At 40.4% G+C, this 26,887-nt stretch overlaps 1 protein-coding gene across 5 annotated transcripts in view; it reads left to right on the top strand.

Annotated features, from left to right (window-relative positions):
• The window catches only part of FILIP1 (filamin A interacting protein 1), a 266,678-nt gene that overhangs the window by 166,035 nt on the left and 73,756 nt on the right, over window positions 1-26,887 (top strand). The window contains exon 1 of one of the 5 annotated variants that reach the window (XM_068551637.1): window positions 1,105-1,181. The exons of the other annotated variants lie outside the window; for them this stretch is intronic. The gene's annotated coding sequence lies outside the window, so the exon portion shown is untranslated. Of the gene's footprint in view, window positions 1-1,104; window positions 1,182-26,887 lie in introns of those variants that run through there. 5 annotated transcript variants of the gene reach the window in all.

The following is a 26,887-nucleotide window of genomic DNA, read 5'->3' as shown; positions in this document are numbered from 1 at the left end:
TGAAGAGGTGGAGGACGCAGAAGCCAAGGGAGTCAAGACTGTCAAGAAGGACAGAGAGGTTGCTGCAGTCCAAGCAGCAGAGAGTTTCAGTTGGATATGACTGAAGAGTGTTTGTTGGGTTTGTGGGTCTGGAGGTCATTGGGAACATTTGCCAGGGCAGTTTCAGTGAGTGTAAGCCTACTGTCAGTGGGTGGAGAAGTGAAGGGAAGTTAAAGAACTAGAGTAACATGTTCTAGTGAAAATCCAGGAATTTAGAAAATCTTTTTTTGTCTGGAAGAGTTAATCAGATTTTTTTTTTTTTTTTGGACACAGCCGAAGAAGCTAAATTTCCCTTTTGCTTAGCATAGCAGTAAATCATTTGTCTGGCACAGAGTATGCCCTTAGTACATTTGATGACTTCCTGCTTTGAAATCACCATGCTGCTTTTCTCTATTTTAGGGTTTTAAGTGAAACATGGGAGTATTAAAAAGTAAAAGGCTAAAACAGCATAACTTGAATGCCAGGTCCTGCAGGAAAGTGTTGTAGAACCCAGATGGTTTGGTAGTTGACCTTATTAGTGTTGACTCGGAGCCTTAGTTTACTCCCTGTCTGTGTATTTTCTGCTTTCTGGGGCTGTTGTGATTACTACACTCAGCCGATGTAGATGTTATTTGGAAAACTTTAGATAATGAAGGAGGAGAAAAATAGGATGGTAGCTAGAAGGCAACTCAGGTGAAGGGAGTGTTTTTAATGATGGAAGAGACTTTACGTGTTTTTGTGTTAAAGGGTTATAGAACCAAAAATGAGCAGGGTCAAAGATATGGGAAAGAGAAAGGATTTCTGATGAATCAATGTCTTGAAGGAGGCACGGGGAGGGAATCAAAGGTATGGTTTTGTTGCAGGAAGGGGGACCCCTTCCAGAACCCAAGCGTGGGCTCTTGTGTAACACCCGGAAATGAATTGTCCGAGGAGACACATGTGCTGACAAAGCAAGAGACTTTATTGGAAAGGGGAGCCTGAGCGGAGAGCAGCAGGGTAAGGGAACCCAGAAGAACTGCTCTGCCATGTGGCTCGCAGTCTCGGGTTTTATGGTAATTGGGTTAGTTTCTGGGTTTTCTGTGGCCAATCATCCTGACTCAGGGTCCTTCCTGGTGGCGCACACATCACTCAGCCAAGATGGATTCCAGCGAGGATTCTGGAAGGTTGGTAGGACATGTGGACTGGTGTCTCCTCTCTCCTTTTGACCTTTCCCTAATTCTTCCAGTTGGTGGTAGCTTGTTAGTTCTGCGTTCCTTACCAGGACCTCCTGTTGTAAGAGAACTGATGCAAGTGGTTCCTATCTTGCCTGACCAGGGCGGGCGGTTTCGTTCAGTGGTTCCCCTCACAGTCTGGGGGCTGACCTTGGTTTTGCCCTTGAAAAGGAGGGAGAGCCTTCATCTTCTGTGACAGAGAGAAGGAGAAAGAATGGGTGGGGATAAATATACCGTTTGTAGAAGAAGGTGGGCAATTGAGGGAGATCTCCCCAAAGCCTCGGCTTTCTCAGCAAGGAAAAGACAAAGTGATATTCTGATGAAAATAAGGAGACGGGACTAAACAATGGTCTTAAGGATAAAGATGTATATGCCGTGTCGCTACCGAGGGGAATGTCAGAGGAAGGAGACTGTGGACAAATAGGAACATTAATGAGTAGAGTTGAGGACTCAGCCAGCAGAGAGACCGTGTGTGTGCAGTGGTAGCAGTCTGTCTAGAAGCCTGAGTGTACAGGGGAGATATATTTTATAGCTCTGGATCTGGGGTTGAAGTTGTCCCAGTGGGTGCAGTGAAAGGACAGAAATGAAAGAAAGTAGAGTGTGTCGGTGAGACAGCGCCCAGCAAGGAAGCGACATCCATGGGAGCGTGGGCCGGAGAGGGCTGCAGAGACCTGAAGCTGGGCTTTTTGCACTTAGGTTTTCTGCGTGGTGTGGTTTTAACTAATGCACGGTCTCGGGTGCGGTCCTGGGAGTGGAAGTGAAGGCAATTAGGATTAATGAGGTCAAGGAATGGTAAAGTGAAGATATTGGCTAAAGTCGTGAATGTTGACACCTCCTAGGATGATGGTAGGATTTGGAGTGGAGAGCAAGTCTGTATCATTTAGTAAGTATGAGGGCTGGGGAGCAGAAGCTCAGTAGATAATTGCTACCAGACTATTTGTTCTAAAATGCTTCTCTGATCATGTCATGCTGGTGCTTAGGAATTTGCAAGAGGTCTCTAGACCCTGTCAGATTGAAATCTAAATTGATCAGACTGGTGCGTAAAAACTATTTATTAACAGGCTTCCCCCCCCCACCCCCCACCTCACCACCCCCCCCACCCCCCCACCCCCCTAGTCATTAAATCTCTTTTTTTGTTTTCCTTAACTTGACCCTGCCTATCCAATCAGGCAGTCTCAAATTCTTTCCCAGCCCTGACCTAGACACTCACACGTACAATCTCAAATACTATCACCATCCCAGTGTTTTTTCCCTTAAGCTTCTTTATATGTTTCTTCCACCTTAAGACTACTTACAGGACAGAAACTGGGGATCTTTAGGAAAATTCAGGGCATGTATTTGTCCTTATTCTATCCTATAGTCCCTTCACGTACTAGTCAACATTTCTTTTTTTCCTTTTTTATTAAAGGCTATTGTTTATAGCAGTTTTGGGATCACAGTAAAACTGAGCGGAAGGTACAGTGATTTTCCCCTATGCCCTCTGCCGACATGCATGGTCTCCTGCTATTATCAGCATCCGCCACCAGAGTGGGACATTTGTTACAACTGATGCACCTACATGGACACATCATAATCACCCAAGGCCTGTAGTTTACCTTGGGGTTCATTTTCGGTGTTGTATACTCTGTGGGTTTGGAAAATGTATTATGACATGTATATACCATTATTAGCATCTTACAGAGTATTTTCACTGCTCTCAAAATCCTCTGTGCTCCGCCTATTCACCCCTCTCCCAACCTCTCACAAATTTCTTTTAGGGACCACCAAAGGCTGACCTCCTCTGTGAAGTACCTTCTAATTAATTACTTGCTCCCTGACACTTGTCTTTCTCCTGTCCTGAAATCCTACATTATTTTGGTATAAATATAAACCATAGTTCCCATACATATACATTCCCCAAGTGCTTTATGTACTTACTTATATTTGCTGCCTGAAACAACTTGAGAGAAGGGGTTGTGTCTTCTGCTTCTTTCGTGGGCCTCATTGTACCTAGAAAAGGGCTGGACACATCATTGTTTGTCTACTGGTAACTGATGATTAATCTCAGAAGGTCCTAATATTTGTACACCCTATGAGACAGTCATAAAATCCATTTTTTAATGTCTGCAAAAGACTTTGAACTATATAGAGAAAGTGTAAGTTCATAGTATACACAATGTTATTGATTTAACAGTAATGGCCCCAAATGTTTACAGTAATGTTCCTACTACCATACTAAGATTTTACTTTTCTGTCATCTTTAACAAGAGATGTCATAACTCCACTGGGAATGGTAATAATCTGTTCAGATGGAATTACCTAGAGCAACCAAGCACGATAGGTTTATCCTACAGGAGTTCCATTTATCACTTTTTTCCTTAGGGATGGGTTTTCTTTTCCTTAGTGAGTTCCATTTGTCACACGGTGAGGCCTCCCACGGAATCTCTGTGCTTCTGAAGAATGAGGCTTTTAGTTACTCTGCATGACTTTTTAAATTGATGACTCACCTGCACTTAATATGCTCCATCTTTAGAATCTTGGGCTGAGGTCACTCTGAGCGAGGCTGCCCAGTGAAACCTCATACCACCAAAATGCTCAGCATGCTGAGAATGGTAGGTCTTTGCTAAGTTTAGGAAGCAGCAAAGAGACAGGTTACTTTCTGATTAAAATCAAGACCAGATCTGATTCTTTGTTGAATATGATGCCTCAGAATCTCATGTATCCAGGAGGATTGTCAGTATTTTGGCAAAGAGTTTTGGTGTCTGATTTTCATTGTTAGGCAGAATATTTTTAGTGCTCCTAATAGAATCAGAGAATTGGCTTCTCTGCAGTGAGAATAAGGTACTCATTGGCATTGTAGGGGAGAAGCTTGATTTTATTGAGAAATGTAAAAAAATTAATAAGGAAAATGTCCCACAAAATAAATCTTTTTATTATTTTATGAAACTTTGGACATGGGGAAATACTATACAGGGGTAGTATGTGAAAGATGCAGAGTTCTCCCATAAATGACTATAGCCTGTATTTTTTTCAGTGAAAATGGTCTCGTTTACTTTTAGTAAAAAAACCACATCTAAATATCCAACTTATCTATGTAAATATTTCTCAATTATTTGGGCATGTTCGCTTATTACATGGAGCTGTTTTTAAATGAAATTAGAGTTTGTACAGATAACTGTTATGAGAAATGTGTGTTAAATGGAGTAAGATTGGGGGCATAATAGATTTGTGATTCCGGGAGAGATGTCAGTTAGAATACTGACAGGTCAGACGCTCAAGGGAGAGGTAAGATCCAGACCTGTGGTGTCCAAAAGAACTTTCTATGAAGAAGAAAATGTTTTATATCTGTGCTGTCCTATATGGCAGCCACTAGCCACATGTGGCTTGTGAGCATTTAAAATATGGCTACTATGGCTGAGGAACTGAATTTTAAACTTTATTTAATAATAATTAATTAAAATAGCCACATGTGGCTAGTGGCTACAACAAAGATATAGAGAAACAAACAGGACACTCATCTGAAGAGACAGTAGTTGAAGCCAAGGGATAGAGAATAAAAGGAAAAAGTCAAGTCCAAAAACAGACCCTTAGAGAACAACTATGGTTAAGAGGAGGAGAGAGAAAAGAACTGGTCAAAAAGGAAGAGAGAACATGATTAAAGAGAAAGGAAGACAGACCAGAACCACGATGTGTCGTGGGTTCCAGGGAGGAGAGACTTTCAGGAAGAAGACATTTAGAGTTCTCAGTGCTGCTGCAAAGTCAGAGGATGGAAACCGAGAACAGCCATTTATTGAGTTAGCATTTGAAAGGTGCAGTTTCAAAGGAATGGTGAGTGTTGGTATCAGATTGCTTGTGCCCAGAAGTGCTCGGGCCAGCTTTCCTCTTGTTTGTGGATAGAGAGACTCGGCAGGGCTGGATATGAGGGAATAGAAGCGGTGGGGGAAGGCTTTTTATTTGTTTTTGACATTTTTTGGAAGGGAACACCTGAACAGGTCTTTAGGTGTTAGATACAGACGTCTTCCCGAAAAACTCACTCCCCTCCCCTTGCTCCCTTTATCCCTCACAGATACTTTGATCTCTCTTACTTAGGTGATTGAGGTCTTCCCAACTTCTCTCCATCCCCCGAATCTCCATTCTTTGCCTCCCCTTTCTCCCCTTCCCCTTCACTCAGAGAGAAGTTTCCCTTTTTATCAAGGTTATTTCTGTTGACTTGATCATACTTTCTTCCCAGACTAATTTACACACCTCTTTACCCTCCCCCTTCCCATCCCAAATCTCCCTCTCTCCTCTCCCCCGTCTTTATCCCCAGCTTGTTGGGGGCATGGAAACTTTCCACATAAGGGGAGCTAGATTGATCAAAGCTCCTGGGGTTGTTTAGACATGGAATTATGGTCTGTCAGCAAGGTCTTCGTCCCCCAGGGGGTCTGGGCATGGAATATTTAGGTCACTTATTTTCTAATCTTCTCCTGACTATATGTCTACTCCCCTTCTCTCCTTCCACCCTACTTCCACCCTAGGTAAATTCATCTCCATCATTTTCTATCTTGTTTGACTATTTTTAACAAAACTTCTACTTGTCCATGTTTTTCTTTTTAAGAACAATTTTAAATTACAGATTCCTAGAGGACAGACTCTGTGAAGCACTAGATAAATGCTTTTGGAAAATTACTTTATAGTTACAATTGGTAAATATAAAGGTTTTTTTTTTTTTTTTTAACAAAAAGTGGATTACCATTTTAGTTTTTTTCTAAAGTAATGCATGTTAAATCCAGAGATTGGCTTTGGCAGAACCTTCAGCATAGTGACCAAGAGTGAGTCTGTGCCAAGGAAACATCAGGTGACAGTGAACATTCTGGTTTCTACCTTTCATGGTATGGGGTTGGCCAAAAAGTTTGTTCTGGTTTTTCATCAGCTCCTATGGCAAAACCCGAACGAACTTTTTGGCCAACCCTATACCTTACCCCTGCATCACTTTATGCATTTTCTGGTTGGATATGTTAGACCAATATTAGTTGCAGAGCCATCTGTCACCCAGGGACCAGATGGTAACCTGCCCTGAAAACACTGTCATCATAAGCTCCTTCTTGCTGGGTGAAAGGAAGTCTGGACTTTTCTTTAACATGCTCCAGCCTTTCCTCCCCAAAAAAAGTGTATGAGGAGGTGAAGAGTGCTTCATTATACTAGTTTGTTCACTTTGGTGTATGTTTAAAACTTTTTCATAATACGAAGTTAGAAAAACAAATAAATGACAATGAAATGGCAGGAGATAATAATGTCTATATCACCCATTCGTCTTTCCTGTGCTACCTACCATACGCCAGGAACTTCACATTTGATTTAATAATCACACTAGCCCTAAAAAGTTAGATGAGGAATAAACAGAGGCTTAGATGGGTTAAGTAAACTCACCCAAGGATGACCTAGTAAGGTGTACCATGCCTTTCTGACCTTAAAACCAGTGCCTGTCGTATGCCAGAAAAGTAATATGCCACTGCTGTTTCTGTAGTCCAAACGGAAGAACAAACTCACTGGAAAAGAGAACTCTTCCACAGATAAGGGTCAGAGCACTTATTATTTGCCAACAGAACTTTTTCCATACAAAACAACAAATTTTAAAATTTACAACTTGGAATAATTTTTTGGGTCTCTAAATCACAATTTGAATTAATGTTTAGGCTCCTTTCAGTGAAACCGCACTGCTTCTTGGGTGGGATTAAACCCAGCCAAAAACTCAGACTGGGACTTGAACCCACTTGCACCTCAGTTTGGGACTTGAACCCATGATCCCTGACTTAGGAAGGGACTCAAACCCACTGTCTTTTAATTGAAACCACTCGCCTGGTGTCAGGACTTACTTAAGCTCAGGTTCTATTGTCACAGAAAGAACTCAGGGTGAGGCAAAGTGACAGGCAAAGAGTGAGTTTATTAGCAATGGACGCTGTGAGAGGTACAAGCAGGCTGGCAAGGGAGCACAGCCCCGAGAACAAAGGCTACATTTTTATAATCCAAGGAAAAGTGGGGAGATGTCAAGGCTTACATCATTAGTTCCTCCTTTGACCCTATATGGTCTAACCAGGACTGTCATGGTGCTAGTTGAATCATATGTATATTAGCAAAAGGGTGGTGACATATACTAAAATGTGGTAATTCATCTCAGGTTTCGGTGTAATGTCCCCTTTCCCTTTTCACCTATATTCCTGTCTTGGCTACATGCAGAGATGCTACTCTTCAAGGACCATTAACTCCCTGATTCATGCAACAAGATTCAGACCCCATATCTATTGTCTTGTGTTTTAACTATCAGGGTTTGTGGCTTGTGTGTGTCAGGAGCTTGAATGCACCTGGTCTTCCTTCAAGGTAGTGTAGATTGTTGCTAGGTTACTGGATTCTCTTCTTGAGTGGTCGTTAGCCTACAACAGTTTCCCAAACTCCCTTAAAATTCCCTTTCTGAGATTTGGGGTTTTTTTCCAGATAAGGAAAATGAAGACCTCAACTGTACTTTAATTTATGCCCCGTGTGGGCCTAAAATATGGTGCACCCACTTCACAAGATTTGTAAGAGGCCGAAGCATCTTACTCCTTCTGGAATGTTGGCAGTTGCCTCATTAGCAATGTCAGTTGCACTGCTCTGACCTGGCCTGTTTCTATAAAAAAAAAAAAAAAAAAAAAATTCCCTTTCTGTCTTTAATCCCCTAGTGGGATGTCTAAACTAACTAATAACCCTACTCTATCCCTATCATCAGGAGGCTGCTTTATCTCCTCCCCTGCATCTTGCTCTTTTTTTCATGCTTCTCCGTAGAATTATAACATACTGAAAAGTAGAAATCACTTCTAATGAATCCACTCGTGACTGATGCCAATGCCACTGTCAAACTGGTGACTGGAAACATTTTTCATGAAAAGTAAAGTCAAATCTTCACTTTAGGTGCATTTTTCTAGTTTATTAATTCATTTAACACATTTTTATAGTTATTAAATGTTTTTAAGAGTAAACTGTAGAACTGCATACCTAGACCGTGGTGAATTTAAGTTGATGGTGTCCACATTAGTGAGACACCACTGCAGCGGCACTGCTTAGAACTGCTAGCAGCTTGACATTGTTCACAAATTCCCTGGCCAGCTTTTAACGCTACTCTTTCTTATTCCCTCCTCTCTTCTGAGCCGTTCTGGTGATATCCGGAAACTCACTGGGCGAAGAATTAGTAGATAAAGAACAGCGTTTTTTTAAGGCACTTTCTTCCTCATCGTCTTCCCTTGTTTCAGCCCTGGTGATCCTCGGGGACCTTTCCTGGTGCAGTGGTGACGGTGCAGGAGGTTTGTTCTGAACCTTGAGTGATCTGTGGCATCCTAGGGTTTGCCAGATGGAGTTCCAAATGCAGACAATGTGTGGAGTATTTCTGCTGGCAAAGCTAACTGGCCCAGGTGGGATTTGAAATCTGACTTCATAAGCATCACATCAACCAGTCATAGACTGGCCTCAAAATACATGAAGGGCTCAAAGAAACTCAGGTCACACGGCTGTCAACAGAGAATTATTTTTATGCAAACCATCTGTATTTAAAAGAGAAAGCAGGGCACTGATGAGAATTGTTGAAATCATTTCACAGTGATATTAGTGCATGATCAAAAGAAAGAATATGGACTGATTCAAGAAAAGTGTTATCACCTGGGTCTTTTCGGCTCGCATGTAATCCTGTCTGTGGACACAGTTTTGTGCTTTGATGATATGTATTTTTTTTATTGGCAGGAAAGAGCTTCTACCACCTTTCCAAACAGCAGGCCCTAATCCCTGGCAGTGCTTACTCTCATGTTAAACATTTCCTGATCAAGGGCCTGAAAGGAAACAAGAAACAATGTGCACACATTTTAGTAGACTCTGCTCTCCCCCTGCCTTTTAAAAATAGTAATAATGAAAGCACATTTGCAAGTCCAAGGCTCTGTGAGGGATAGCTAATTTATGAGGAAAATCAGTGATAAACCAAACATTTGTATGTCCCTAAGCAGATGTAGGAAACGGTCTAATGGGCTCAAAACCAGCCCTGGGACCAATGAAACTGAGTGTCCCTTGTATAGCGGTGCTACTATTTTTGAGCCTTAAATGGGTCAGTCCATTTAAGGCATATTATAACCCCCGCCACCTTGGAATAGTGAAAAAAAATTAATATGTGATATATATATATGATATAAATTATATACATGTAATTTTTGAAAATTACCAAACATTTTTTTAAACCTGAAAGCAAGCAATGTGTAAGATGAACTGTGTTCTGAAACAATCAAAATGTGCACGCCTTTTTTAAAAAAATGGAATGTAAATTCTTGGCTTTGAGTTTACAAGGGACAATCATTTGAGTGCAGATAAGATTACCGTTGCATGCAGAGTGTGAGCCCAGAGTATTTATCTTTGCAATATCTGACATGACTTTACAGGTGGTTGTGGTCTAACATGTCAGCCTGAAGTGCCAGGTATGCTGGCTGCAAAAGACCTGGGCAAAGATGTCTCCTGAAAAGAAACTTACACATCCTGACCGAGAGGCACTTCTGGGTCACTGAAGAGTGGAACGCAGGAAGCTGCAAACATTGCCCTTCCTCTCCCCCTCTCCAGAGCTCTAATTGCTTAAGTGGGGAGGGATATAGGGCCCCTTCTTCATCTGTGCGATAAGATGTAGTGGTTGTAAGATTCCGTCTCCCCCTGAGTCTCACTGCCTTGTGCCATGATCTTCATAGTTTCACACCATTGTCCATTACAGCAGAGAGTGGATCAACAACCTGGTCCTGGGGACTTCCCTGGTGGCGCAGTGCTTATGAATCCGCCTGCCAATGCAGGGGACACGGATTCTATCCCTGGTCCGGGAAAATCCCACATGCTGCGGAGCAACTAAGCCCGTGCACCACAACTACTGAGCCCGCGTGCCACAACTACTGAGCCCGCGTGCCACAACTACTGAGCCCACACACCTAGAGCCTGTGCTCCACAACAAGGGAAGCCACTGCAATGAGAAGCCCGCGCACTACAACGAAGAGTAGCCCCCACTCGCCGCAACTAGAGAAAAGCCCACGCACAGCGACGAAGACCCAACACAGCCAAAAATAAATAAATAAAAAATTAAAAACAAAAAACAACTTGGTCCTTCCTATGGACTATCTACTGCCGTATGACAGTTGATTCAACTGACCAGGGAATAATTGACAGGCAATCGTGGAATAATACTGGCTAGGTAGTAGGGAGAATGCGAGGGGGAGGAATAAGCCATAGGGTCCCTGACCTCAACTAACTGCAGAGACATGATCTCCACCGTCAGTGCCTCACTTCGGTGTCCTTCCCGCTGTTTTCATGGTTTACTGCAACAGCCTAACTGGTACTACTTCCTGCGGTCTCGTCATCCACAGTTCTCCATATCACAGCAAGTGTTAGCTTTTCAAAATCCACATTGATCAACTCTTTCCTCTGCTGAAAATTCAGATACTCCCTGTTGCGCTAAGAGGATTTCATGCACAGGCATCTCCTCACCTCTTGAGGTTCATCTTTCACTGCGTCCCCCCATCTGTGGTCCTGTCACACTGACTTGTCTGCAGTCCCCTGAACGTTTCCTGTCCTCAGGATTGTTGAGAGCCCCTTCTTATTGAGGACTATTCTCTTTCATTATGTATTATGCAAATGATTGGAAAGGCACTAATATTCCACATGTTTCAGGTTGGCTGATGGGGGCACTGCATTTGTTCTATTCATTGATTTTGTCCTACTTTATTTTTAATGTCTTTCCACATCCAGTGAAGGTCCTTAGGCAGGGGAAGCAATTCTCCAGACAAACACCTACTGTTTGTCTGTGCTTAAAAGCTTATTCCATTACTTGTTATAACTTGATCACGCTTCCTCAAAGACTTCCTGGGACAGAACTTCTGTTCTGTCCAGGCGTTCAGAGGTTTTTATATTTTGATAGAGTGTCATTCCTGTATCTCTTCAAAGGTGAAGTTTTATTGTAGTTACATCCTCAGGAATCACCTTGTAATTATAAAACAAGTGTATGGATAGAGCCATGCCCTGATTCAGTAGTAAACCTGAGCCACCAAATCAGACCAAATACGAAAATACAATTCTAGGGTAAAGTGTTTATATTTTTAAAATTTTATGTTAAAAATATTTTTTGTGTGATTTAAAACAACAATTTCATTATCTTTCTTTTTGTTGTTATTGAGGTAAATTGACATAAAACATGATATTAGTTTCAGGTGTACGACGTAGTGATTTGATATTTGTGTCTATTGCAAAATGATCACCACAGTAAATCTAGGTAACTTAAAAATAATTTGAAAGTTGGAATGGTTAATTCACACATATGGTTGAAAAGCTAGAAAAAGGTATAATGTATGCAAGTATGTATATATTCTTTTTGTTTTTACACAAATGGAGCATATTATATATACCATTCTGCAATTGGCCTGTTTCAGATGTCGAATATGCCTTGAAAATCTTTCCCTATTAGAACATACAGAGATTTTACGTTCTGTTTAAAGGCTGCAGAGTGTCTGACAGTTGGGTGTACCTTAGTGCAGCCCCCTGTTGATGGACATTTAAGGGGTACCCAGTCTTTTGCTATCACAATCGATGCTGCTTGAATACATTATACATACATCTTATCACACAGGTAAGAACTTTTCTTGGTCGTATTGCCAGCATGGAAAATTGTTGAGTCAAAGGATATATAAATTTGTGGTAGATTTTGCTAAGTTGCCCTTTATAGATCTGCTTTCCCACACTCTTGACAACACACTTTATTATCAGTTGTTTTGCCAATCTGATGTTTTAATTCCTTTGCCAATCTGATAGGTGAAATGGATATGTCCTTGTAGTTTAAATTTACATGTCTCTTATGAGTGAGGTTGAACATCTTTTCCAATGTTTTTAGAAGTATTTGTATTTTCTTTTCTGTAACTGGTCTGTTTCTATTCTTTGCCTGTTTTTCTAGTGAATTTTTTGGCTTTTATTGATTAATAAGAGCTCTTTATATAGTAAAGAAATTAGTTCTTTACCTGTGATATAAGTAAACAAAATATTTTCCTATCTCATTATTTTTATTTTGACTTTGCTTTTGGCATTTCTTGCCATGCAGAATTTATTATTACTATTATTAGTCAAACATCAATCTTTTCTTTTATGACTTCTGATTTGGATCAAACTTAGAAAGGCTGTCTCACTCTTAGATTATGAAAGATTTCTTTCAAATTTTCTTCTAGTACTCTCCCCCGCCCAGTTTTCCCATTTAAATATTTTATCCATTTGGAATTCATCTTTGTTTAAGGTGAGACACTTCACTTTTTTGTAGATGACTACTGTCAGGAAGACAGAAACCACTCTAGGTATTTCAACAGAAAGGAGTTAATAAAAAGATTTGGTGACACAGACATCGGAAGCTGAAAGGTAAAAAGAGAATGCTGAGGTAACCAGAGATAATAACTTCAGGAAGCAGTTACCACCTCAAGAGCTGGGGAAAGAAAGGGAAGAGGTAGACTTAGTACAACACAGGAGCTCAGAGGAGGGACCTCTCTGAGGAGGGCTCACTGCCCAGCTTCCATGGGTTCCTCTGAGGGAGGCTGGGTCTGGAAGGTCTGAAGAAGCTGGAGCTGGAGCTAATGCTGCTGCTGGAGCAGTGCTGTCAAAACAAAGCAGAAAGGAGCTCCCCTCTCTCCGCTCCCCACCTTCTAATCCCACTAATGACCCCATGGCAGAACCCAACAGGAAGCAACAAACACAGGAGTCAGGAAATGCAATTTGCAGTGTTCCAGACTCAGTGGCCCAGAGTAGAATAAAGACAAATGAGAGACAATAAGTAAATACCCGTTAACTGAACAATGAATTTTCCCCTATGATTTGAAATGTCACTTTTATCCTGTAATATAATATTTAAATCTATTTCCAAGTTATAGTTTAGTCCATAGATTTCTCTATTTCATGCTCTAGTACCACACTGTTTCAATTACTATAGGACTATGTTTTCATATGTGAAAAGGTCAGATACACTGACCTTTTCTCATTACACTTTTTCTAAATTTTCCTAGCTCTTCTTACTTACTTTTAAAAGAGGTGACTTTATACTCAAAGGATCTTTAAAGGAATTTAAAAATCAGAACACTTTTTATTTAAAAAGTCATTTATTTTCTTTTGGATAGGTTTCATTGTTCATGGTAATCAGAACCTCTATATATGAGGTACTTAACAAATACTTGCAGAATAACTAGCTGAAAATTTAAAATGTCATTGTGTCTTTTTTTTATTCCATTCCTGTGAACTCCAAACCAATTTTAGTTTTATTGTATTGGCAGTGGTTGAGCATATAGAGGAAATGCAGAGATCTTTGCCTTTGTCAGCAGTTCTTTATCTATTGAGTTGGCCAAAAAGCTCGTTCAAGTTTTTCCAGAACATCTTACAGCTGTTTGTGTAATCCAGACAAGAGCTGATGGTGGCTCGGACCAGGGTGGTATCAGTGGTGGTGACAAGTGCTCCAGTTCTGCACAAATTTTGTAGGAGAGCTGATAGTATTAGACGGCAGGTTGAATATGGAATATGTGAGAAAATGATTAGTTAAGGCTGTCTGCAAGGTTGTTGGATCCAGCAAATGGAAGAGAGGGGTTGCCGTTTACTGAGTAGGGAAGCACAGTAGACAAGTGGAGACCAGAAATGTAGTTTTGCATTATGCATGAGATGCGGTTAGACATTCAACTACAGAGAGATAGCCAGTAGGCATCTGGATAAGAGTCCAGAGTTCAGGGGAGACGTCTGGACTGGAGTTATCAATTTGGAAGTCACCAGTATGTAGACGGTAGTTAATGCCATGAAACTGGGTGAAAATCATGAAGAAAGTAAATTTAGATAGAAGAGGTAAGAGGTCCAAGGACTGAGCTCTGGGGAATTCTAGCACTGAGAGGTTGGGAAGATGAGGAGGAGGAATCAGCAAAGGAGAATGAGAATGAGCACCTAGAGAGTTTGGAGGGAAATTAGCAAAATAGAGTGTTCTGGAGTCAAAGTGAGGAATTTTTCAAGGTGGAGAGAAAGATCAAAAGTGTCAGATGCTGCCAACGGATCAAGGAAAATGAGGAATGAGAGTTGACCATTGCTTTCAGCAACAGGGAAGTCATGGTATGCCTCGATAAGAGGCGTTTCAGTGGAGTGATAGGGGCAGAAGCCTGATTGGAGTGGGCTCACGTGAGTGAGCTACTGCTCGCTTGGTAGGAGAGAATATTGGAGTCAGGAAGTATGGGCAACTCTTTCAATGAGTTTCGTTGTAGAGAGAAGGAGAAAAATGAAGTGGGACTTGTAGGGGTCAAGAGAGGGTTTTATTATGACGGTAGAAATAACAGTATGTTTGCACGCTTATGAGAACAGCTAGTACAGAGGGCAACATTGATGGTGGGCAAAGGCTGGAGTGTGTCCTAGGTCATAAAGAGAGGATGGGAGCTAATGGATAAGTCAAGAAGTTGGCGTTAACTAGAAGCACCAACAGTTCACGTCTAGTAACAGAAGAGAAGATTACATACATATGGACAAAGATGCTGTAGGTGTACAGAGATGGTGGGAGATTGTGGTAGTTCTTCTATAATTGTTTCAATTTTCTTGGTGGGCTGGGTAGCAAGAGGAAAGTTGTGTGAAAGATTTGATAGGAGAGAAGCTATAAAATTGTAGTGAATGGAAGTGAACTAGAGGAATATAGTGTGATTTCTTGGTAGCATTAACAGCCTAGGTAAAATTAGTGATGATGAATTTAAAGTGAGATCACTTGGCATGATGTGTTTTTTCTGCCTGTGGGTACAAGCATTAGAGATGGGACTTGACCAAGAGTTAGAGTTGATTTGGCTGTGATTTGACCAAGAGGGTATAATCAAGTGAGAGAAGGGGTATGAAATTGAGGATGTGTACAATGGAAATTGAAGCTGGAAGAGAAGAAAAATGAGCACATGTGGGGAGGGAGGGTGAAGGGCAGTGAAATACGATAAAATCAATGGATATAGTTGGTTGCAATTCTTGGTAATAATGACAAGGACTAGAGTATGACCACAGAAGTGAGGGACTGAAGTAGTGTGAAGGACAGAATTATTAGAAGAGAGACGTTCAGGGAATTGGGAGGTCAGGGTACCAGAATAATCATCTAAGGGAATATTGAAATAACCAAGAAACTTGACAGAAGTAGTGTTGGAAGGCATAACAGCAATCCAGGAGCTCGTATCTTCAAGGAAGGAAGGGGAGTGAATGCCCTGGGGGTGTGAATAGAACATGACTACAGACAGAAAGGATACAAACTGATATTGTCATGAGATTCAAAGCCAGGGAAGAGGGAGAGAGAATGATCTGGAAGAATGATCTGAATAATGTGGAGCAAGAAGAAATCTAAGGAGAGTGGGAGAGAAACTATCCACTTCTGAGGGCTCTTGGGGAAGTGGTGTCCTCAGGAAAGAGCCAGGGTTCTCTTAGGGAAGTGATTCTCAAACTTGGCTGCAGATGCTCAGGCCACACCCAGACCAATGAAATAACAACCGCTGGAAGTGAGAGGCAGGAATCAGTAAATTTTAAAAGCTTCACAGGATTCCAGGGTGCTGTCAAATTTGAGCATCGCTGCTTTTAGAGCAAGGAGGTGATGGGAACATTTTCAGAAGCTTTTGTGAACTTAGAAGTGGCTTGTGGTTGAATGTGTGTTTCAAAGAGCATAGTGAAAGAGTTTCAGGAGATGGGGATTAGGTGAGATACAGCATTATAAAAGATGCCAAATGCAGACTTGAGTCTGAGAGGTGAGGGGGATGAGTTTTCTCTGGGTTTTACTTGTGGTACCTAAAGTACAAAGTGTCTCCATTTTAGCAGCTGCAATATCAGAAGGACACAATTGTTTTCTTTATTTACGGCTTTGGTGAGTTCTTAGGAGCTGCGCCAGATATGTCAGGAGGAGATGCTTCAAATAGTTTTGCTCTGGTTAAGTCATCTTGGGATGGAAGCCTTTCAACTGATCCCCATGAAAATGACACCATCTGTGAGATGGCTACTAGCACTTCAGCTGGAAAGAGCGAGGCCATATTGCTGCAGCTCCGTGGTGTCTGGCTAAATTAGTTCTTGGGATTAAGCATGTGTGAAGAGTGGCTGCAGAAAGAGTCCATTCAGACTTCATGCTTGTTGGCCTTGAAGGTCATGGGGAAATTGGAAGGAAATTTTGGGATATTCCCATCATATTATTTAAGACTAATCACTGTTGAACATGACATGATGAGTTCAGCATTGAGCAATCTGGCAACACTGGTTGTCTGATCTCATCCACCTGCCTCTTCTATTTAGTCATCTTCACCACACTTTCATCCGACCACTGGCTTTTGGATGATGAAGCAAGATAATGACAGCTCAGATAAGATTCCTAACCATGAAAACTCAGTAGAGGTCAATGCATATCAATCGTCTGAAACAACAATGTTTGTCAACTTGGTAACTACAAATAAGCAGCAGGAGTTTGAAGTAGACTAGGGGACCATGAGCCATTTTATCCACTCTATCATAATCAAAGTTTTTTCCCTGAAACTTCCCAGCAATTAATATGAATCTTAGCCAGTTGTTCTTGGTCATTTATTGTGAAAAAGCTGATACACCGGGAACATTATACAAGCTAGTAAGGCAGAGATTTTTAAACATCAGAATCAAACTCATGCTGTCAGATAAAGCTCAGGCTTAGGCTATCATGAAAAAAAAAATCCTAAGGGGCTGCAAGTAATGAAAACATGATATATAACATGCTTAACCAGAGTGCTCCCCACTTTGAATGATGATTGGTTATTGGCAGTAGTTGCTGACAAACATAACAAAATCAAGTTTTTCCAACATCTTCTCTCAAGAGGACTATAAAAAAATCGGTTGATGTAGGAATTGCACATGGGAAGACGCATGCTATAAATAATACTCTATATATGTAGTTACTGATCTGAAAATTAAGGTAAAAATGTTGAATCCAATATTTTTGAGCTCAGCATCAATATTCCTATTGCTAATGGACAAATGATGTGTTTGAATATACAATCAAATTTCAGAGAAATATCAACTACTTTTTTAGGGCATTGATTTTATAGCATGCCAAGATTCCTTCAAGTGTGCCCAATAGAATTCAAATGTTTATTTTAAAAATTGATCTGGCCAAAAAATTGCTCAGTTCACATTTTAAAAACTAATTAATTAGCATATGGATTAATTCCTACTTGAGATTGTTGCCATGTATTCACTAGTGATTTAGTAAAGTGGAGAGCTCTCTGGTCTGAGAATCAAGAGACCTGGGTACTAATATATAATCAACAACCAATCAGTTGTATCTCTTGGGCAAATCATTGGCTTCTCTGAATCTCTGTTTCCTTAGTTGTAAATCAAAGGGTTCAAGGTCTTTCCTACTCTAAATTCCTACAATTCTATGAACCAACTGTTCTGCTAAAACTTGGAGCCATTTAAGTTAGTCAAAAAACTGAAATTAAAGTTAATCCTTTCTCATGGCTTCCGTATGCTATCCCATGCTCTAGAACTTTCCTCCCATCTTTCCTTTCAAAAGGTGGCTTGATGAATAATTAGCTATAGGAGTTACCTTCCCAAATTTCATTCCTAGTGGATTATAAAGTCATGCAAGAATGGGATTATGTCCTGCTCATGTGGGATTCATCGTAACAACTAGCAAAATAACTTTACACGGAGCTGCTAAGTTAATAAATGAGTAAATAGAAAGAAAGAAGAAAGGAAAGAGGGAAGGAAGAAGGAAGGAGTTAATTAACTGCTCCATCTATGGTGTGTGCTGATGTTAGTGGAAACGGAAGCAGTAGCCAGGTCCTTCAGCTTTCATCCAGAGAAGGTAACGGGACAAATCAAAGAGATGTTTGGTAAAGATTTTATTTAATTACTACAGGCATAATCACAGTAGAGATCTTTATTTCAAACAAATTCAACACAGTGGAATTCTAGTCCAACACAATTATCTGGTCTTTCCCTTGGATTGGGGGGGGTGGTGGGTATTAGTGTTTGATCTAAACTTTGGGTTACAGATTCAGCCAAAAAGAATTAAGAAAACTGGAAAAGACTCAGTTGACAGCTGGACATGTATAAATAAAGAAGACAATCAAGTTATTGAAAAACAAATAAGCAAGACATAACTGTTAGTTCTGGTGAAATGAGAATTAGCATCAATAGAATTTCATTCTTCTTGAGCTTTCCATTCTATTAGAATAAAAAAATAAAGTGGTACATATCTGAGAGACTCTATATTGTTAGGTACGTAGGGGCAATTCATAAAGTATAATATTAAGATTGCCAGCTCTGGAGTTAGGCTGCCTAGATTTGCATCTTGACACCACACAGGTTGGGCAAATTACGGAACTTCTTTGTACCAATTCAGATCCCTCGTCCACAAAATGGTGATAATAATAGTACCTATTTGTTAAGGTTATTGTGAAGTTTAAACAAGATAATGTTTGCAAAGCACTCTACACATTTTCTGGCATATAGTAAGTGCTCAATAATATTAGAGAGAGAGCAATAGAAAGAGAGACAGAGACAGAGAAAGTGTGTCTGTGCTGACATCTGCATTTATGTATCCATAGAGAAAAACAATCCTGAAAAGATCGACTTCAAATTATTAATAGAATCAGCCCTGGGGAGTGGAATTTGGGAGAAAGTGGCATACACCTTCACTTTTTTTTTACTGTTGATTCTGTAATGATCTTTAAAAAATAATCAACATTTATTACATTATAAGTTTAAATCTTTAAAAATTTTGACAGTAGATCTAAAGAAATAATTTACTAAATTAAATTAATCCAGAGAGAACACAATTTAAACTAGTTTACGCAGAATCAAGGCAGCAAAAGAGGCCGTAAGTAACAATTCCTTTTGTGGGGGAGGCCATAATTATATACACATTCAAATCTGCCGTCTTAGATAATTCTCTGAGCTAGATAGGATACTGCTCTTTCTACCCGAGTTGAGAAAGTTGAGAGATTTCCTGCATTTTATGTTATCACTCAGCCAGTGAAGAGCGGGGCCAGAACTCAGGGCCTTGATTCTTTCAGACCCCTCCACCACGTTATGACATGCGCTGTGTCGATCATTCCCCACAGAGCCCCAGGTTTAAAGAGACAAGTAATAGCTCATTTACATAATCTCGTAAACCCAGCAGAATGGATGGCGACATTTTCTGATGAACTGGCTAATTTGCCTTAGATCTATATAAAGACACAGGTGAAAACTCAAAATATGTGAGTCATTCTGGTAATTTCTTATATCTTGTAAAGTTTAAATACAGTGATGTTTTAGGCTTTTGTGGCTGGTAAATAAACTGAAGCTTTTCACCTTGTGGGTAATTTAACATGGTTAGCTTTGGTTGAGATCTCATTTTTCTGGCTGCAGATTCACAGGATCCCCCAGTCTATTCAGTAATTGTGATGCAGTCCTGTAGCATTTAAGACTAAGCCCTAAAAGCTTTGCTTTGTATACTTGATCTGTAGCGACCTTTTGAGTTTGCTGCCTATTGAACCGGAGGTCTTCCTTGTGAAATCATAGAATACTGCCCCAGTTCACTTTCTGTTACTTGATATCACTGAACAAAAATACCATTATCAGGGTCTGAGAAAAAAAAGATAGGGTACCCTGCCTCTTTAAAAGTTTAAGAATAGCAAGCACAGTAGAGTTAATTCTTTGGGGGCTGTGCCTTGAGAATTTTCTGGCTTAGAGTCAAGCTACAGATAATTAATTATGTCAGTGAAAAGCTCTGATGGCCTGTTCTTTTCAGAGAAAAGTGACATCATCCATAGAATTCTCTGGCAATAAAGAAGAACAAAGCTGTGAGTGCAGGAAATAACAGACAGATGTCCATGAGTGCATATTTTATCTACTTCAAAGTACATTGCAAGAAGTCATACTCTAGGGCCGTCTCCCAGCAGCAGTGGAGGGGTCTTGGAGAGTCAGAGAAGGAAGTTTGCAGGATCGGGTTCACCGACCTCACATGCCCTGGCCTGAAGAGAGAAATGTGACATTTTTAGGGAAGTTACTAAAAAGATGACAGTGCTCAAAAAATGTTGGCAAGATCATGGCAAGCCAGTCAAGTTACATCGTGTGGGGAAACTGGACCAGATGGTGGTGGTACCATTTGTGGATGAATGTTACTATGGGAAATATTACCCAGTGAGTTTCATTCCAGGGCCTTCTCTTGCTTTGTGTTTATATCATATTCTCACAGAAAACTGTTACTGACCCCCAGAGCAACTTGTAATGGAAAGAATAAATATTTTGAAATCAGATAACTCTGTTTCTTACAAATCATGTAACCTTGGGCAAGCTATTTAATTTCTTTGAGCCTTATTTTCTTCATCTGTAGAATGGAGTTATGAGAAATAAGTAATACCCATGAAAATAATTTTGTTCACACCAGGGTGCAATTAAAATATTGGTTGTTATTAAATTCAACTCTATCCTTCCCTGAAAAATGTTAGTTTCATATTACACATATAGAGCCAGACATATTAGTTGGAATACATGTTTACTTACATAAGCAATTTTAGACATGATAAAAAGATAACTGTTTCAAAATTTCAGGTACCAGAGTAGGAGAAATTCTACTATTAGAGATTTATTCCTCTGAGTTGATACTACCCATTCTGGAACTTTCTTTTAAAAAACATTTTATCTGATTATCAAAGTAAAAGTAGTTCAATGTAGATCATTTAGAATATGTATTCTCAATGAGAGTTTCCCAACAGGGTAAAATTAGTTCTTAGAGAGGGGTAAAGAAATTTTAAATGTCATAATGGTTTGTGCACCTCAAAAAGATCACGGTACATTAACAGATTGTACATTAAAATTTCATAAGGGGGAGATTAGGAAAAAAATATCTAAAAAGTCTCCTTAGAAGGACAAAACTGAAAAAAGTTTGAGAAACACTGATTTAGAAATATTTAAAAGTTACAAAGAAAAACATTAATCACCCATAATTCTAACATCCTGAAAGAACAATTGTGAATATATGTGTATTTTTCTTCACATATATTTTTTTTACATAATTGCAAGCACGGTGTACACACAAATTTGAATAATGTTATAAGCATTTCCCACATCATTCAACATCCCTTGAAATACATTATTTGAAGTCTGTAAAATATTTTATCCTATGGAAGTATTATATTTGACTCAAATATTTCCTTATCATTGAATATTTACATTGATTCCAATCTTTTCACTGTTATAAATAGCGTCATAATGAACATACTCATGCACAAATCTCTGTCCTTCTTGTTAAACTCCTCAATGAAAAGGTCTCTTGTATACATCTATTACCAAATTGTTTTCCAGAACCTTCCCAACAAAATTATGAAAATGCCCATTAATCAAATTCTCACTACAATGACTATTATAATTCTAAAATGTGTTCTGATTTAAGGCTGAGCAATGGTATCTCACCATTGCTTTAATTTACATTTATTTAGTTGTTAGTTAAGTTGAACTATTTCCTAATGAACATTTTATACATAAGTAAATTGTATATTTATGCCTTTCTATTGAGCCTTAGGGGTTCTTTTCACTGATATATGTGAACTGTTTATAATTGAGGATAGTTACCTTATGTCTGTCATAGTTGTTACAAATATGTTTTTTGGCCATTTAATCGGCTACGATTTTTTTTCACATGTAGAATCTCTAATCTCTTTCCTTGTTATTTCAGAGAAAATGTTTTCCCCCTTCAAAGTCAGATAACTACTCATGTATATTCGTTCATCATTCATTTATTCATTCATTCATTCACTCATCTGTCTTTAAACAAAGAAACACATAAAACAAGGTTATATACTGATGGCTGATGAAAATATTGTGATGAGAGACTTGTGGGAACCTAACTGCATTTCCCCCAGAGCAACGATTCCGTGTTCTCTAACTCATTGTCTGTGGTAACTTTACAGAAAACAACTACTGCAGGTAATGAGAATCAACTGTAATTCATTTCTATTTGTTCCTTGAATCATGGGGAGATTTGACAGGAACTTCATGAACATAAAAGGAAGTAATAAGCCAGTATCTTTTGGTGTCTAAGCTTTGTGTAGTGAAAGGTAAAAGGTAGATTTTTAAGAAGCTGTTCTGTCCTCAAAAGAGAAAGTAGACATGCTTAGAAAAGGGGAAACACAGGACACTGCTGTTGGATAAGGAGAATACACGTACACAACACACACACACACACACACACTTTACTCATACATGTAACAAAAGTTTATTGAGCTGGTCCCTGTGCTAGGGGCCAGGGACACAAGAGAACAAGAGGCTGTGGCCTCCCTGGGCTGCCAGTCTTGCGGGAAGGGAGAAAACGAGCAATAGTGGTTACAAAGTGATGAGTACAGTGATTAGGGAAGTATCCGGCGACAGAAAGGGCAGGTCTACACATTTTACATCTGTTCTCAAATCACAGCGCATCACATGGTTCCTAAACACTGACACTTAGGTAACAGCACACATAAGGTTTTCTTGATAAAAAATTTTTGAATGTGGTCCAATAGAGTAAAAAAACATGGTGATTGTATAAGCAGATGTAATCAACTACATTTCCTCTTTAAAAGGGTAGATTTAGCATTTCAATCTGGGATTTGGCACCAGAATGCCAAATATTGTCCATAAAAGCAGTTAGCCGGGGCTTCCCTGGTGGCGCAGTGGTTAAGAATCAGCCTGCCAATGCAGGGGACACGGGTTTGAGCCCTGCTCTGGGAAGATCCCACATGCCGCGGAGCAACTAGCCTGTGCGCCACAACTACTGAGCCTGCGCGCTAGAACCCACGAGCCACAACTACTGAAAGCCCGGGAGCCACAACTACTGAAGCCAGTGCGCCTAGAGCCCGTGCTCCGCAACAGGAGAAGCCACTGCAATGAGAAGCCCATACACTGCAACGAAGAGTAGCCCCCACTCGCCGCAACTAGAGAAAGCCTGCGCACAGCAACGAAGACCCAACGCAGTCAAAAATAATAAATAAATAAATAAATAATAAATAAATTTATGTAAAAAAAAAAAAGCAGTTAGCCGATCACAAACAGTACAGAAATCTTGTGCCTTTTTCAGGGGTCTCCTTTCTTTAAAAAAGGGCATTCCAACTAGGAACTCATAAGAATTTTATTAAACATCAAAGATGCAATTTTAAAAAAATTAACATTTCTATTTTTTTTCTTTAATTAATTTATTTTATTTTATTTAGTTTTGGCTGCGTTGGGGCTTCGTTGCTGCGCACGGGCTTTCTCTAGTTGCAGCAAGCGGGGGCTACTCTTCATTGCGGTGCGCGGGCTTCTCATTGCGGTGGCTTCTCTTGTTGTGGAGCACAGGCTCTAGGCGTGCAGGCTTCAGTAGTTGTGACGCACGGGCTTAGTTGCTCCGCGGCATGTGGGATCTTCCCGGACCAGGGCTCAAACCCGTGTCCCCTGCATTGGCAGGCGGATTCTTAACCACTGCGCCACCAGGGAAGCTCAACATTTCTATTTTTGTACTTATTTTTATTTTCTTTTCCTAAATCAGAAGGCTTGACTTTGGTTGCACCTTCATTTAGAGGCAATACTTCCAGCCTCAGTGCTAGCACAAGATGTGCTGTTTGACATTGTTTCTTACTGATGCCAGGTTTTAAATAGAATACTCAGAAAAGTTTAGGAAAAATTATTAAGTCATTCCTGCTGCAATATAAACTTTTGACAGGGGTGATGAAGAAACTGCAGACTCTAGCATAAACTGTGGAGTCCAAATGCTTGAATTCGGCAAGGAGCTGCTCCTTCAAATCACACCAACAAATAGTGCAGGGGTCTCGGAGGCGCAGGGCAAGCCAGCAGGGGCTGCCAGTGTCTGTGAAGCCTGTGGCACAGGAATTGCAGGTACTGTTATGAGTGGTCCGGGGAGTCACAGGATATTGAGAGCCACAGGGATGAGGAGAACTGCCTTAGCCTTTGACTTACTGATGCAGTTTGTGGAAAGGCTTTTGGCTGTGTTGCCCAATAGATCCAGCTGTTCCACATCAGTCAACTCACTCCTATGAGGAAAGAAAAAAAGGAAATTGCCTTTTATTGGGCATCCACAGCATTTCAGGCACTATATTAACCACTTCACATATATTTCAATCTCTTACAGGGTGGGGAAGCTGAAGTTCAGAGCTAAGTGGCTGAAGGTCACATTAGCAGAGCCACAATATGTCTGTTTGGCTGCTAAAGGACAGGGTAGCTAACATTTGCCAGGTACCTTTATACATCAGCTCATGCAAAACCTGTGAGGGAACTACTGTTCATTTTACAGATGAAGAAACTGAGTTCAGAGAAGCTAACTCACTCATTCAAGTCACACTAGCAGTAGTGCTGATGTATGTTTCTAACTCAAGAGTCCCAAGTGCATGCTGTTTCTACCACATTGCTTCTCTCGAGTAGGAGTAAAAATAAGCAAAAAACTAGCTCTAGGGCTTCCCTGGTGGCACAGTGGTTGAGAATCTGCCTGCCAGTGCAGGGGACACGGGTTCGAGCCCTGGTCTGGGAAGATCCCACATGCCGCGGAGCAACTAGGCCCGTGAGCCACAACTACTGAGCCTGCGCATCTGGAGCTTGTGCTCCGCAATAAGAGAGGCCACGACAGTGAGAGACCCGCGCACCGTGATGAAGAGTGGCCCCTGATCGCTGCAACTGGAGAAAGCCCTCGCACAGAAACGAAGGCCCAACACAGCCAAAATAAATAAATAAATAAATAAATAGCGTTCCGTTTAAAAAAAAAAAAAAACTAGCTCTAAGTTTCTATCAGCAACTTGTTTAAACAGAAAGACAGGGACTTCCCTGGCGGTCCAGCGGTTAAGAATCCACCTACCCATGCAGGGGACGTGGGTTAAATCCCTGGTTAGGGAACTAAGATCCCACACACATGCTGCAGGGCAACTAAGCCTGCATGCCACAACTACAGAGCCTGAGCGCCTCAACTAGAGAGAGCCTGAGTGTCACAACGAAGAGGCCGCGTGCTGCAACTAAGACCCGATGCAGCCAGAAATAAAAATAATAAAAAAATAAAGAGAAAGACAAAAAGCAAGTGGGTTAAGGAAGCACATTACAATAAACATCTTCAGTACACCAGAACAGCTGATAGTTAGAATGACGACCCCGAGTTCTCAGAAAGACATTAACTTATGTATATTATATTCTTTTTTTAAAAGGAAAGGGACTTCATAATTCATTTGAATTCTAAATGAATTCAGTTTGGGAATTCATCCTATTCCCAAACCCCTACAGTTAAACAACTCTGTTGTTTAAAGTAAATATTTTTCAATTACTTATAAAAGTAAATATTCAGTGTGACATGCCCTGTAGGTTCATAGTGGCTGAGATTTTCTTGTATTTTTGTTAAAAAAAAATTAAACTCTACTTGTTCTAAGTTGGTCAAATGTATGCTACAAATATCCAAATCACTTAGGTCAGAGGCTGAAATGAATACATCAAAAAACACAACAAATCCAAAGGAATTTAATGTTATGTGATTCAAATAATTCTTCTAGTTCTTATTGGGCTCTCTTATGGCGGTCCCTCACCCTGGGACTCAGGCGGGGGTCGAGGCGGCTGGGCTGGAAGGGTGTCGGAGTGACAGACGCTGTGCTGCACTCAGACTCACCCTTCCCCTCTGACCCTGCCCCATTGTCCTTCAACCAAAATGATGCCCTTCCTCCCCTGGGATGAGCTCTTTCCCAGGAAGAGCCTGGGTTCCTCATGCAAATAGCCCTGTGTCAGGGCCACCCTGCCAGTCAATCCTCCAGACAAGATTACGTGGAAGGATTTCACTCAAGCTTGAAAAATACTTCTAGAGACCATATGGGAAGGAGACAATCACAGGATAAAGTAAGGAGGTGAAGAAAATTTACATAAATAAGCGGAATTGTACCAGAGGTGTCTATATAGAGATATCTATGCAAGGTCTGGTACAGATGCTGTATCTGTCTTGGGTCTCCTCTAGCTGGTTTATGTTGACGGGGTTAAATTCACACAACTGGATAAACAACTACAGTGAGAAAACAGTCATAGAGTTGTGCCTCAGCAATGACTTCTCCCACGTTTTACGGAATTCAGCTTCTCAACCAGCTCACAGAAAGCTGGACTCTGTCTTTGGACCTGATTACATGTAGGGGTAGGCAGTTTAAGGGCTCTGCCTAAGGTCTTTCTTAGCACAGAACCAAAAGCCTGTAGTCTTTTGGAATTTAAGAAACTATACACTGCAGAACCACAGCACTGAAGGGGGGAACCTGTGGCCTCATATAATTTCTAATCCGGGACACGGCAGTTGTCTTGCTATTAATATCCCAATGTGGGTAAAAAAGAAAAAAGAAGAAAACCACATAAGTAAAGAAAATGTGTTTAAATCCATGGATGCCTGTAATGTTCAGATAACTAATCACAAGAAAACATGACTGCACTTTTATAATTTTCTACATGGAATTTTACCTTTTTAAAAAAGTGGTATTCTCTAGATAAAGGATTGGGGATGGTTTGTATTTTCTTTTATTTGAATTTTTGGGGGGTGAACAAGGTGGTACTTTTTTTTTTTAATTGTGGCAAAATATACATAGCATAACATTTACCATTTTAACCATTTTTAAGTGTACAATCCATTGGCATTAAATGCATTCACCTTGCTGTGCACTATCGCCACCATG

Source organism: Eschrichtius robustus, chromosome 9 (genome assembly GCF_028021215.1).
Source record: "Eschrichtius robustus isolate mEscRob2 chromosome 9, mEscRob2.pri, whole genome shotgun sequence".
Taxonomy (NCBI): domain Eukaryota; kingdom Metazoa; phylum Chordata; class Mammalia; order Artiodactyla; family Eschrichtiidae; genus Eschrichtius; species Eschrichtius robustus.
The sequence above is the reverse complement of the archived record's forward strand: the minus strand, read 5'-3'. Positions and strand labels throughout refer to the sequence as shown.